The following is an 11,633-nucleotide window of genomic DNA, read 5'->3' as shown; positions in this document are numbered from 1 at the left end:
TAATTAGAGAGGTTGTCCTGGGGCCAGGCTCAAGAGTCCCTGTTAGGCCAGAAGAGGAAGAGAAGGCTATGTGCCTTTGCCGCACTCTGGGAAAGTCCACCCCAGCTGTCTGCACTTTGCAGCATTCAGAAGGGAACCGTATTCATTTGAAAGGGGAAAAACTATTGCTTCCATGGGAATCCTGTGCATTGTAAAACAAAACAAAAATTTTTAAAACAAAAATATTTTTCTTTTAAACTAGGGTAGTAGTACAGTATGTGTTGATGTGTTGATGTTAGATGTTGATATAAAAGATTCAGGTTGGCAAAAAAGATGAAATTAAATAATGCCAGAAATTCTAAGCATTTGGATTTAACCACTGTTAACATTCTAGAATTTCTACACACACGTACACTCACACACATACAGCCATTTTAAAAACATGAGGCTTGGTATACTGTTGCTTTCCTTTGCTAGGTCACAAATACATGCCCTTACGTGCCCTCCAGCATTGCTTTTCACCACTGTGTAATATTAATTCCACTATGGGTGGATTTCGGAATTATATAACCTGTGTTTATTTTTGAATATTGAGACTGTGTCATTTTTTTTTTAAAGTAGGCCACCTCATCTTTTGTTTTTATAAACAGGGATAAAATCTCTACCTGCCATCATGATTATTTTAAGATAAATTTCTTAACTAGAATTGCTGGGACCAAAGGATATGTAAAATTTTAAGGATTTTGGTGCTTCAGCTGCCCTCTAAAAAGTTTGAGTCATGGGACCCCTGGATGGCAAAGTTGGTTGAGGATCCAACTCTTGGTTTCAGCTCAGATCTGATCTCTGGGTTGTGAGATCGAGCCCCATGTCGGGCTCCATGCTCAGTACAGAATCTGCTTGCTTGTCTCTCTCGGTCTCCCTCTGCCTCTCTCTCCTATGCTCTCTCTTTCAAAATAAATATAATAAATCTTTTTTTAAAAAGTGAATCATTTTCCATTGTTAACCAGTATTATATGCAAGTATCCATTTTGTGGATATTTGCCAACTCTCGGTGATAGTTTAAAAATCATTACCGATTTGATAGGCGAAAAGAGTTGTTGTTTGGATTAATATATATTTTTTTTATCGGAAGTGAGGTGAAATATTTTTTTCCTACGTTTATTGGCAAAGCATATTTTATTTTTGCAAATAAATTGCCTCATGCCTTTTGTCCATTTTTCTGTTGGTGTGAGAACCCTATGGAGTTTGACGTCCTGGGTTCATGCCCTACTTGTCACCTGTCAACAACAGTCTTCTGGGTCACCGCTGCTCTGAGGGTTGTTCAACTAGAACACTGACATGTAGGCTACAAGGCATCTCATAGAAATGTTTTTTGCTAGAACTGGTTTACAAGCTTCCGTGTTTGGGACCAAGGGGTAAGGGTGGCCCAAAGACCCAGGAATTCTGGAATGACTTTGCATCTGTCCTATCTTTAGGATTAACAACTAAGAAGCTAAACATGACTCAAATATATGATGATGATGTGGAGGTCATACAGAATGGTGAGTCTGAGCCTTGTCTCTGAGATCTGGGTGACATGAGGCAAAAGGGCAAGACAGAAAGTGGGGGAAAGAATTCCTTAAGGACCTATTTTGTTACTTCAAATAAAGTATATTTTTACTATTATAAATGTTATATATAAAAGTAAAAAATCGGGCACCTTCCTTGCTCATTTGGAGGAACGTGTGACTCTTGATCTTGGGGTTTTGAGTTCAACCCTCATGTTGGGTGTAGAGATCACTTAAAAAAACAAAATCTTGAAGGGTGCCTGAGTGGCTCAGTGGATTAAGACTCTGCCTTTGGCTCAGGTCATGATCTCAGGATCCTGGGATTGAGCCCCACAATGGGCTTTCTGCTCAGCGGGGAGCCTGCCTCCCTCCACCCCTCTCTCTGCCTGCATTTCTGCCTACTTGTGATCTCTGCCTGTCAAATAAATAAATAAATAAATAAATAAATAAATAATCTTTTAAAAAATAAATAAAATTAAACCTTGAAAGACTAAATTTTAAAAAGTAGAAAATGGGACTAAGTCAGAGGAAGAAAATGAGTTATCTATTATCATGCTAGTTAGAGAAAAACACAGCTTACAAAAATGTTCTAGTCACTCAACATTTATCATGTGTTGTCAGCTGCTACCTATAATGGTATTCATGTCCCCTGAAGAACTTGTAGTTTTGTGTTCTCTTTTATTGCAGTAAAATATTTTAAAATTTGTTTATATTTATAGAAAAAGTACATGAATATAGTCTGTGCAAAAAAAGTAGAAACATTATTGATAAAGTTTTTGGTTTTAGAGTAAAGTTCTATTCACCCCCAAGTCTGGTTCCTCTCCCCAATTCCTCCTGTCTGTTTGCTCTAGTCTTGTATTCTTTTGTTGTACACATAGAATATATGTTATGTAATATATAATTTGTGATATTTATCATATGGATAGATATATAGATATAGATACACGGTTTTTGCAACTTGCTTTTTTCCCCACTCCGTATGTTGGTACATACAGATCTGCTACAATCTTGGTAGATCATTATTTAAATCATCTCCAGTTTTTTGCTATTCAAAAACTGCTACGTGAGCATTCTTATGTATGTCTCTTTGTATGTAAGAATATAAGTGTAAGTATTTCTTCAGGCGAGTTAGCCAGAAAGTAGACTTTTTAAAAACATTTAAAATTTAAATTCAATTTAATTAATGCATGGTGTATTATTAGTTTCAGGGGTAGAATTTAGTGATTCATCAGTTGTACCTGGTACTCATTCCATCAAGGGGCTTCCTTAATGCCCATTGCCTAGTTACCCCATTCCCCACCCCGCACCCCTCCAGCAACCCTCGGTTTGTTTCCCAGAGTTAAGAGTCTCTTCTGGTTTGTTTCCCTCTTTGTTTTTGTCTTATTTTATTTTTCCTTCCCTTCCCCTCTTTTCATCTGTTCTGTTTCTTCAATCCCACACAGGAGTGACATCATATGGTATCTGTCCAGAAAGTAGACTCCTCATCATGCACTTTGAGCTTAACAGGGTTTAAAGGAAACATTTTAACTTTCTCTCCAGTATTGACATGAATTCTGATGCCCACCCCTCTCACTTAACAGGCTTTTGTTAGTGAATATTTCAATTCTCTTTTTTAAAACCACAATTTAGATATTATGATTATTGTTGTTACTTTATACAAACAATGTAGATTTACTTGCCATGTCATATGCTCCCCATTCCTTGTTGTATCTCTGACCATCCTTCTTTTTTTTCATCCTTAAGTACACTTTTTGAAAGTCTCTTTAGTGTGGGTATCTTCCTATTATGCTCTCTTGGTTTTTGTTCCTTTGTAATGACTTTTTCTTAAGCCTATTCTTGCAAGGTAGCTTTATTAGTCACACAATTCTTTTTTTTTTTTTTTTTTTAGATCTTATATGTATTTTTAGAGTAATCTGTACACCCAAGGTAGGACTCAAACCCAAAACCCCAAGATCAAGAGTCGCATGTTCCCCTGACTGAGCCAGCAGGGGCCCCTACTAGTGACATAATTCTAGACCACAATTTCTTTTCGAGCACTTCGAAGATACCATGCTACTGTCTTCTGGTTCTCTTTGTTGCTAAAAGGAAGCCTGCGTCATTCTATTTTTTTTTTTCCATTGCAGGTAATCTAGCCCTTTTCGCTGGCTGTTTTAATATTTTTCATTTGTAGCATTCGTTAGAAGTCTAGAATATCAGGCACCTGGGTGGGTCAGTTGGTTAAGCAGCTGTCTTTGGCTCAGGTCAGGGTTGGAGACCCGATCGGGTTGGGGTCTCTGCTCAGCGGGAAGTCTGCTTCTCCCTCTTCTGCTCCCCCTGCTTGTGTTCCCTCTCACTGTGTCTCTCTGTCAAATAAAGAAATAAAATCTTTAAAAAAATAAATAAAAATAAAAGTCTAGAAACCTAATAACCCCTCCCCCCACCCCCTAGATTCAACAAGGATCAACTAATGGTTACCTTATTTTCTCTATTTCTTTACCTGCACCCCTCCCTGCCAGATTATTCTGAACCAAACTTCAGACTTCATATTATTCATCTATAAAATTTTAGTATGCATTTCTAAATGCTACTCCTTTTAATATTAAAACATAAAATATTAAAACTCCTTTAATATTAAAACTGAGCCAGCCAGCCAGTCAGTAGAGCATGAACTCTTGATCTCAGGATTGTGAGTTCCAGCCCCACAGTGGATGGCAAGACTACTTTCAAGAAATAAAATTAAAAAATAATTAAATTAAAACATTAGAAGTGTTTTAATAATAGACATGTTTTGGAGTACAAGGCAAATGATGCATGAATTTTTAAGATAAAAGAGAGCCTAAGGATTTGTAGACTATATGGCACTTGAGGTAACTCATCTAGACCCCTGAGGTTGTCCATTCACTCTCTTCTGCCTCTGAAGTTAGGGGTCCCTCAGAGAAGCATTTCCTCCTCCTGAACTATAACCCTCCTCATTTCCGAGGCTGAGTCATTTGTCCAAGGTCACAGAAGTGAATTACTGGGCGAGCCAGAGCTAGACTTGCCACTTCAGGGGTCTTTGCACTAACTCATGCTCACTCCATTGTCCTTTAATTTGACCAAAGTCCTGAGAAAAAGGGAATGGGAATCGGGGGTGTGGCAGAAGAAGAGCTGGTGTTCCTAGTGTATATCAGAAGAGAAATTTTGCTTCCCCTTCAGAACCCTTTGGTCCCTCAAAGAGACGAACAGCCACACCTATGTTTGTTATTCTTGGTAATTCTGCCCTTGCTCTCAATTAACTGAGTTTCTTAATTATTGAAAACCTACTGTATACCAGGCACTCTCCTAAGCACTGGGATACCACAGCAAACAAAACTGATGTTGTCCGTTCCCACCACCTCCACCCCTTCCAGCGGGGGAGGGAAAGGGCCCTAACCAAGTACATATATGTAAGCAGGCATAATGGAGAAAGTAAGACACGGCCAATGGTTGGGGGTCGGAGGGCAGGGAAGGGGTGCCCCTCTGAGAAGGGGTGCAGGAGCAGAGACCTGGATGCAGTGAGGGCTTGAACCAGCTGATTATCTGAGACAAGAGCACTCAGCAGTTCAAGGAAGAACAAGAAGTCAATGTGATTGGCATGGAGTGAACCAAAGGAAGAGGAGGATAACGACTCAGAGGATCACAGTGGGGCCAGGATCCTACTGGGCTTTTCAGCTGTGGTGAAGATTGAGGATTTTGTTGTGGGTGGTAGGGGTACTTGGTGAAACAGAGCTCATCACTTCTCTAAAGGGCGGTGGCAGGAAGGGTTAGGGGTGTCTGTGATAGGTGCTGGATAGGTGACTCATTCCAGTGCCCAATAGAAATGATGTTTGAGTTATTTGTTGTTTACCATCTCCACAGTTTGCTTCCTTTGATAGAGAGATATGATAGAGAGAATGCTGGCTTTTATCGCCCTGCTGGTGGGTGCCTGTGCTTTTGGGCAAAAGAGCGGGCGTGTATGTCAGAATGCCCACGCTCCAGCTTCGCTGTTGGGGCTGTTCTGGTCCTGCACGTGCTTGTCCTCAGGCACTTACCCTCTGGTTGGAGCCCACTTCATTTCCTGGCGCCTGCTTCAAGCTAAAAAGCTGGATACGCTGCCTTTGAAGGAATGGTGGTGTCATATTTCAAAGGAAATGCCCAGAAGACACCTGGAGATGGACATGTTCTTGTTTCCTTTATGCTTTGTTACAGCTTTTTATCTTGAAAAGAAAAAGAGGTGAATGACTTTAAAGGGTCCTTTCTTCCAAGTCAGTGTGTAAAGACGAGCATGGGCTCCAGTGTCAGCCTGCCCGGTCTGAAATACTAGCTCTCTCCGCAATGAGCTGTGTGAACTTGGGCACGTCACTGCCTCTGCGCGCTTCAGTTTCTTTGTCTATAAAATGGGCATAACAGTGCTGACCTTAAACATTGTTTAAGTATCGATTACAAATGGGTGTGTCCCACCAACCCTTTGTGTTGAGTTGACCCAGCTTCGGGGCCAAGATGGGGCAAGGTGCTGGCAGTGGCAGGTAGGGAGGGCACCTGGCACTCTGGTCAGGGGAGAATGAATTTGTTAGCTGCTGCTGACTGTAGCTGTGCTCTCTCCAGTCCTCTAGTGACTAGGTAGTAGCCTCTGTCCCTTTGGGGTTCTAATCCTTGCTTCTGACCCTGACATTTTGTACCTGTGCTGCCTTCTCCTCATTTTTTCCAATTGAAGTCTCTACAGGGTAAGGAACCCCTGTTCCCAGCAACCAGAGAATTTCAGCAAAAGTATTTTAGAACGAAAACCCTAGGCTCCTCAGTGTATCAGAGAATTCACCTTGCCTTCCTCATCCCACCCAGCCTCTAAGAAAGACTGCCTACCTTACCTAGACAGAAGGGACTTTTTCCCAAGGAAGGTAATTCTAGTTACGTTTATATCCGTATCCAGTGCCTAACAAGCCTTGTGGTCAAGAAATAGTTCTTCGTGGGATTTCCATATTCACTGCGTAGCCAAAGCCAGGTGCTTTCTCCTGTTATCAGTATAAATGAGATCAGCATGGAACTGTAGACTTTGATGGGCTTGAAGGCCCTTTTGAGCCAAGGTTCTTCCTTTTCTCTTCATCCTTTGGATGTCAAGCAATTTAGCAGCCTTTGTTCCCACCGGAATCTCAGCCCCTGGCTGCCATTCCCTAATCCGATGGCTTGAACAATCCCTACATGCCCTGCTTCTCTATACTTCTCTACACAGCAGCCATATTCTCTTTGAAATGTGTACACTGAATCATGTCACCCCTGGACTTAAATCCCTTCAGTAGCTTTCCACTGCTCTTTGGGTCAAAGTCTGGTCCCTTATGTTTGGCCTCAAGGCCCTGATTGAGCCAGCTTCTGACTCTCTCTCCACCCTGAGCCTGTAACACCTCCCTTCTCACGAGAAGCTGTAGCCCCACTGGTTACTTTTTACACTGTGAGTAGGTGACCCCCTCCCTGACCTTTGGAAATGCTTCTGCCCAAGCTCTTCTCGTGGCTTCTTACCTCTTAGCTCACATGTCTCCTTCTCAGAGAGCAATTCCCTGACCGGCCTAAGGAGGTCCTTCCTGGTTGTTCATTCTCATTACTCTGTTAAATGTCCTTCTTTGTACTTCATTTGTGTTTCCTTGTTTGTTTGTTTGTTTTCTTAAAGATTTTATTTATTTATTTGACAGAAAGAGATCACAAATAGGCAGAGAGGTAGGCAGAGGGAGAGGGGGAAGCAGGCTCCCCGCCGAGCAGAGAACCGGATGTGGGGCTCGGTCCCGGGACCCTGAGATCATGACCTGAACTGAAGGCAGAGGCTTAACCCACTGAGCCACCCAGTGCCCCTCCTTGTTTGTTTTGACTTTCCTCCACTGGAATGTCAAGTTCTCGAGGGTGGGGAAACTTTCTTGGTCACCACTGCAACCCCAGCACCTAGCAAGTACTCCATAACCACAGTCAAATGAATTAATGGTTATGGTTTCTAACAGTGAAAAACTGCAAACAACCTCATTATTCACTAATAGAGGGTTCATCACAGAGATTATGATAGGATCACATGACTGGATAGCACCTTCTATAGAGGAATATTTTATGTGACGAAAAAATGGAAATCTTATTTTTGTAAAAAGAAGTATCCATATTTGGTATTTAAAAAAAACTACAACAGGTGCATCTGGCTGGCTCAGTCAGTAGAGCATGAGACTCTTGATCTCGGGGCTGTGAGTTCAAGCCCTATGTTGGGCACAGAGATGACTTAAAAATATATATACTGCAGGGATTGGTATGAAAATATTAATAATATTATCTCAGGGGGACAGCTAAGTGATTTTTCTCTCATTCCTTTTGGAATGATTTTTATGTAAACAGTTTTCTAGAGTAAAATAAGTATTACTTTAACGGTGACAAAAGTTATTCTAAATGAAGTTATATAAGAATATCCTGGTATGTGGGGTGGAAAATAATGGGGTTTGGATAGGTAGTCCTTGGAGATCAAGAGTCTGAGTTGACCTCCTTTCTGGTTTCAGCTGTTGGAAGTCTGAGGAATGATCCTGTGGAGTCTGTGCAGTCTTTGGTCAATACAACTCTGAAAAAAATTGATGAATATGTTAACCCCGGGTTTGTCGCTACTTCCAGGTTGAGTCAGCTGAGTAATAACATCTTCAAAGTCACAGGCATGAAAACCCCAAAAAGAAAGAAGAGGCTGTTTAAGAGTGTCAAACGGGAAAGAGATGACAATCAGAAAATCTGGAAGTGGCTTCAAAGCCCTCTGAATCTACTGCGCAAGCGGTCCAATAGGAGGGTGAAAAATAGTCCAGTCATAATAGGCAATTCAGAGAAATAGTCAGTATGGTCACAGGTCCCGACGTCTGGAAGTCCATCTGCAGAGGCCGGGGCCGCCTAAACTAAGTTGCTCCAACTGCTCTGGGACTAAAGCCTTTTCCATTTGTTTGTCCAGATGTCAGGACTTTGCCTCCCAGTAGCTCTCCGACCATAGTCCCACTGGATGGGCTACTTTAGGATTACACCCAAGGAGGCACTTTTGATCTTAGAAGACAACAGTGTGTTTCTGGTCCTTTGTCTCCCTTGGGGATTTCTGGCCACCAGCATATTCATTTGTCAATAAAACTTATTTTCTCATCCTAAGACAAGTTGATGTTCATCTTGGTTTTGGGGGGCTGAGGAGAAACTCAAGTGACAGGTTCAGCTCTGGAACTATCTCCTTCAACCTTCAGGTAAAGTTTTGAATGATAAGAGGGAGGCAGAATTGGGTGCCAGAACAGTGTGGCCCCTAGTGTCCAATCTCTTTTTTTCTCCTCCCACACACACACTGGATGAAATTCCCAGGCCTGACACATTACGTTCAGATTTCAGGTCCGAGCAGAAAAAGGCAGACTGTGGGTGTAAACACTGGAGTGGCAATAACTCCAGCCTGATCTCTCTCACTGAAGAAAGTGCATTTGGATGGTGATGGATGACATTCTTGATGAGATAACTTTGAGTCCATTCTAATTTTTTTAAAAAAATGTTTAAATATTTATTTATTTATTTGAGAGAGAGAGAGGGAAGGAGCCTCTAGAGGAAGGGGGAGAAGGAGAGGGAGAGAGAATCCTGAAGTAGACTCTCTGCTGAGCAAGGAACCTGGTGCAGGGCTCAATCCCATGTCCCAGGGATGTGACCCAAGTGGAAATTAAGAGTCAGGCGCTCAACGGACTGAGCTACTCAGGTGCCCTGAGGGAAATAATTTTTTCATTTAGGCTATGGGAACTCAATTCTGAAAAGTTTGAAAGATATGGAAAGGGGGATGTGGGTGGCTCAGTTGGTTAAAACTCTGACTCTTGATCTTAGCCCAGGTCTTGATCTCAGGGTCATGAGTTCAGGCCCCACCCTGGGTTCCACACTGGGCATGGTGCCTACTTAAAAACATAATAGGTTTGGGATGGGGGGAAAGGTATGGAAAGACCAAAGAACTAGTTCCCACTTTGGTCAAACTGATTAATTTGACTTTGAAGTTAACTTTGAAAGTTAACTTTGAAGTTAACCATGATCAGGATGGTTTTGATTGCTCTAAATTTTATGAACTTTTATATAAAATCCTTCTAAAACTGTTTTCCTCATATTTAAAAATGAGAATGTTTGAACTCACTTTATAGGCTTTATGGAATGAAATGAGATATGGCTTAATAAATGGCTCTCATTATTACCTGGGTATGACAGTTAATTTTGTGTCATGGTGGATGGGCCACAGTGCCCACATAGTTGGTTAAACTTTATTCTGGATGTTTCTATGGGGATGCCTTTGGATGAGATTAACATTGCAATTATAAATAAGTAGATCAGATTGCCCTCTATAATGTGGGTGGGCCTCATTCAATCAGTTGAAGACATGAGTGGAATGAAAAAACTGACCTCCTGAGAGCAAGAAGGAATTCTGCCAGCAGATGACCTTTGGACTTGAACTGCAACATGAGCTCTTCCCTGTGTCTTCAGTCTGATGGTCCAACCTGCAGATTTTGGACTTGCTGACCTCCATAATCAGCAATTCCTTAAATCAATCTCTTTCTCCCTTACCCTTTCTATACACACACACACACACACACACACACACACACACACACTATTGGTTCTGTTTCTCTGGAGAATCTTGACTAATACAGTAGGTATAAGGCTGCTTCCTCTGAGTCAACAGAGAAGTGTCATTTCTTTGGGATGACAAAGGGGAGAGTTGGTGGGCATTGGTAGGAAAGATGAACTTTAAAGGAGAAACACTACTGTGACCCAGCTTCCAAACCAAAGCACTGAGACTTCCAGTGCTTTGTATATTGGCATTTGCTCCACTGGCCTTCAGCCTAGCTGTATGCTCCATCTTTGACTTTCTGACTTTCTCGTCAATTTCCTTCAAACGTGGACTTCTCAGGATACCCCCAACTTTGTCATGACCTCTAATTCTTGTCACTGCTCCCTGGCTGTACATTCTGTGCGAAGATAGCTGCCCTCTCCAGATCCAGGTTCTCGTAGGGCCCCTAGTCTTGTATTTGGGGAGGGCCTTGACCAAATCAGGCTACCCAGCTGAAGAAGTGGTCAACGGCAGGGGGAGAAGTTGCATGCTCACTTGGTCCAATGTCAGCATCCTGTCTTCATTTGCCCAGTTCCCCTCCTCCTGCCTTCTAGCATGAATCCCTCCCTTGTTCCCCTTCTCCTCTCCAGGTCCTTGAAATGGACGCAGTACTTCTGCTCCTCCAACCTCTTCATTATTTAGGCTCTTCTTAAACCATGCTAAGTGATTTTGTTCCAACTACTGTACCAACTCTCCTGCCTTAAGTTACCAGGGGAATTTTTTTCTAGTTATTATTCTCCCTGACCTTGCCATATGCATTATTATTTTTTATTTTTTTTAATATTTTTTAAGATTTTATTTATTTATTTGTCAGAGAGAGAGCACAGGCAGGCAGAGTCAAAGGGAGAGGCAGGCTCCCTGCGGAGCAAGGACCTGATGTGGCACTTGATCCCAGGACGCTGGGATCATGACCTGAGCCGAAGGCAGCTGCTCAACCACCTGAGCCTCCCAGGCGTCCTCATATGCAGTATTTTTTATCATTTTCTCTTTTGCTCTCATGAGGACCCTAATTTGCCCTCTGCTGCTCTAATTAGTCAATTCCTCACTTCCTTTCCCTGGTTGGGGTCATTTCTTAAAGGTCATTCCTTGCTTTTATCCTCTTTTTTTTTTTAAATTGTGTTAAAATATACATGATGTAAGATGAACTCTATTAACCATTTTTAAGTGTACAGCTTAGTGTTAACTGTGTTTACTTTGTTGTGCAACTGATGTCCAGAATCCCTTCCTCTCACAACACTGAAACACGCTGCTCATTAAACAACAGTTCCCAATTTCCCATTCAACTCAGCCCTTAGTAACTTCCATTCTACTTTCTGTCTCTATGAATTTGACTACTCTGGGTACCTCATGTAAGTAGAATCCTACAGTATTTGTCTTTTTGTGACTGGCTTATTTTGCTTATCACAATGTGATGGTTAATTTTTCGTGTCAATTGGAGTAGGCTATGGTGTCCAAATATTTGGTCAATCATTTTCTGGATGTTTCCATGAAGATTTTTTAAAAATAGATTTTATTTATTTATT

Source organism: Mustela nigripes, chromosome 6 (assembly GCF_022355385.1).
Source record: "Mustela nigripes isolate SB6536 chromosome 6, MUSNIG.SB6536, whole genome shotgun sequence".
Lineage (NCBI taxonomy): Eukaryota > Metazoa > Chordata > Mammalia > Carnivora > Mustelidae > Mustela > Mustela nigripes.
This window is presented reverse-complemented; position numbering follows the sequence as displayed.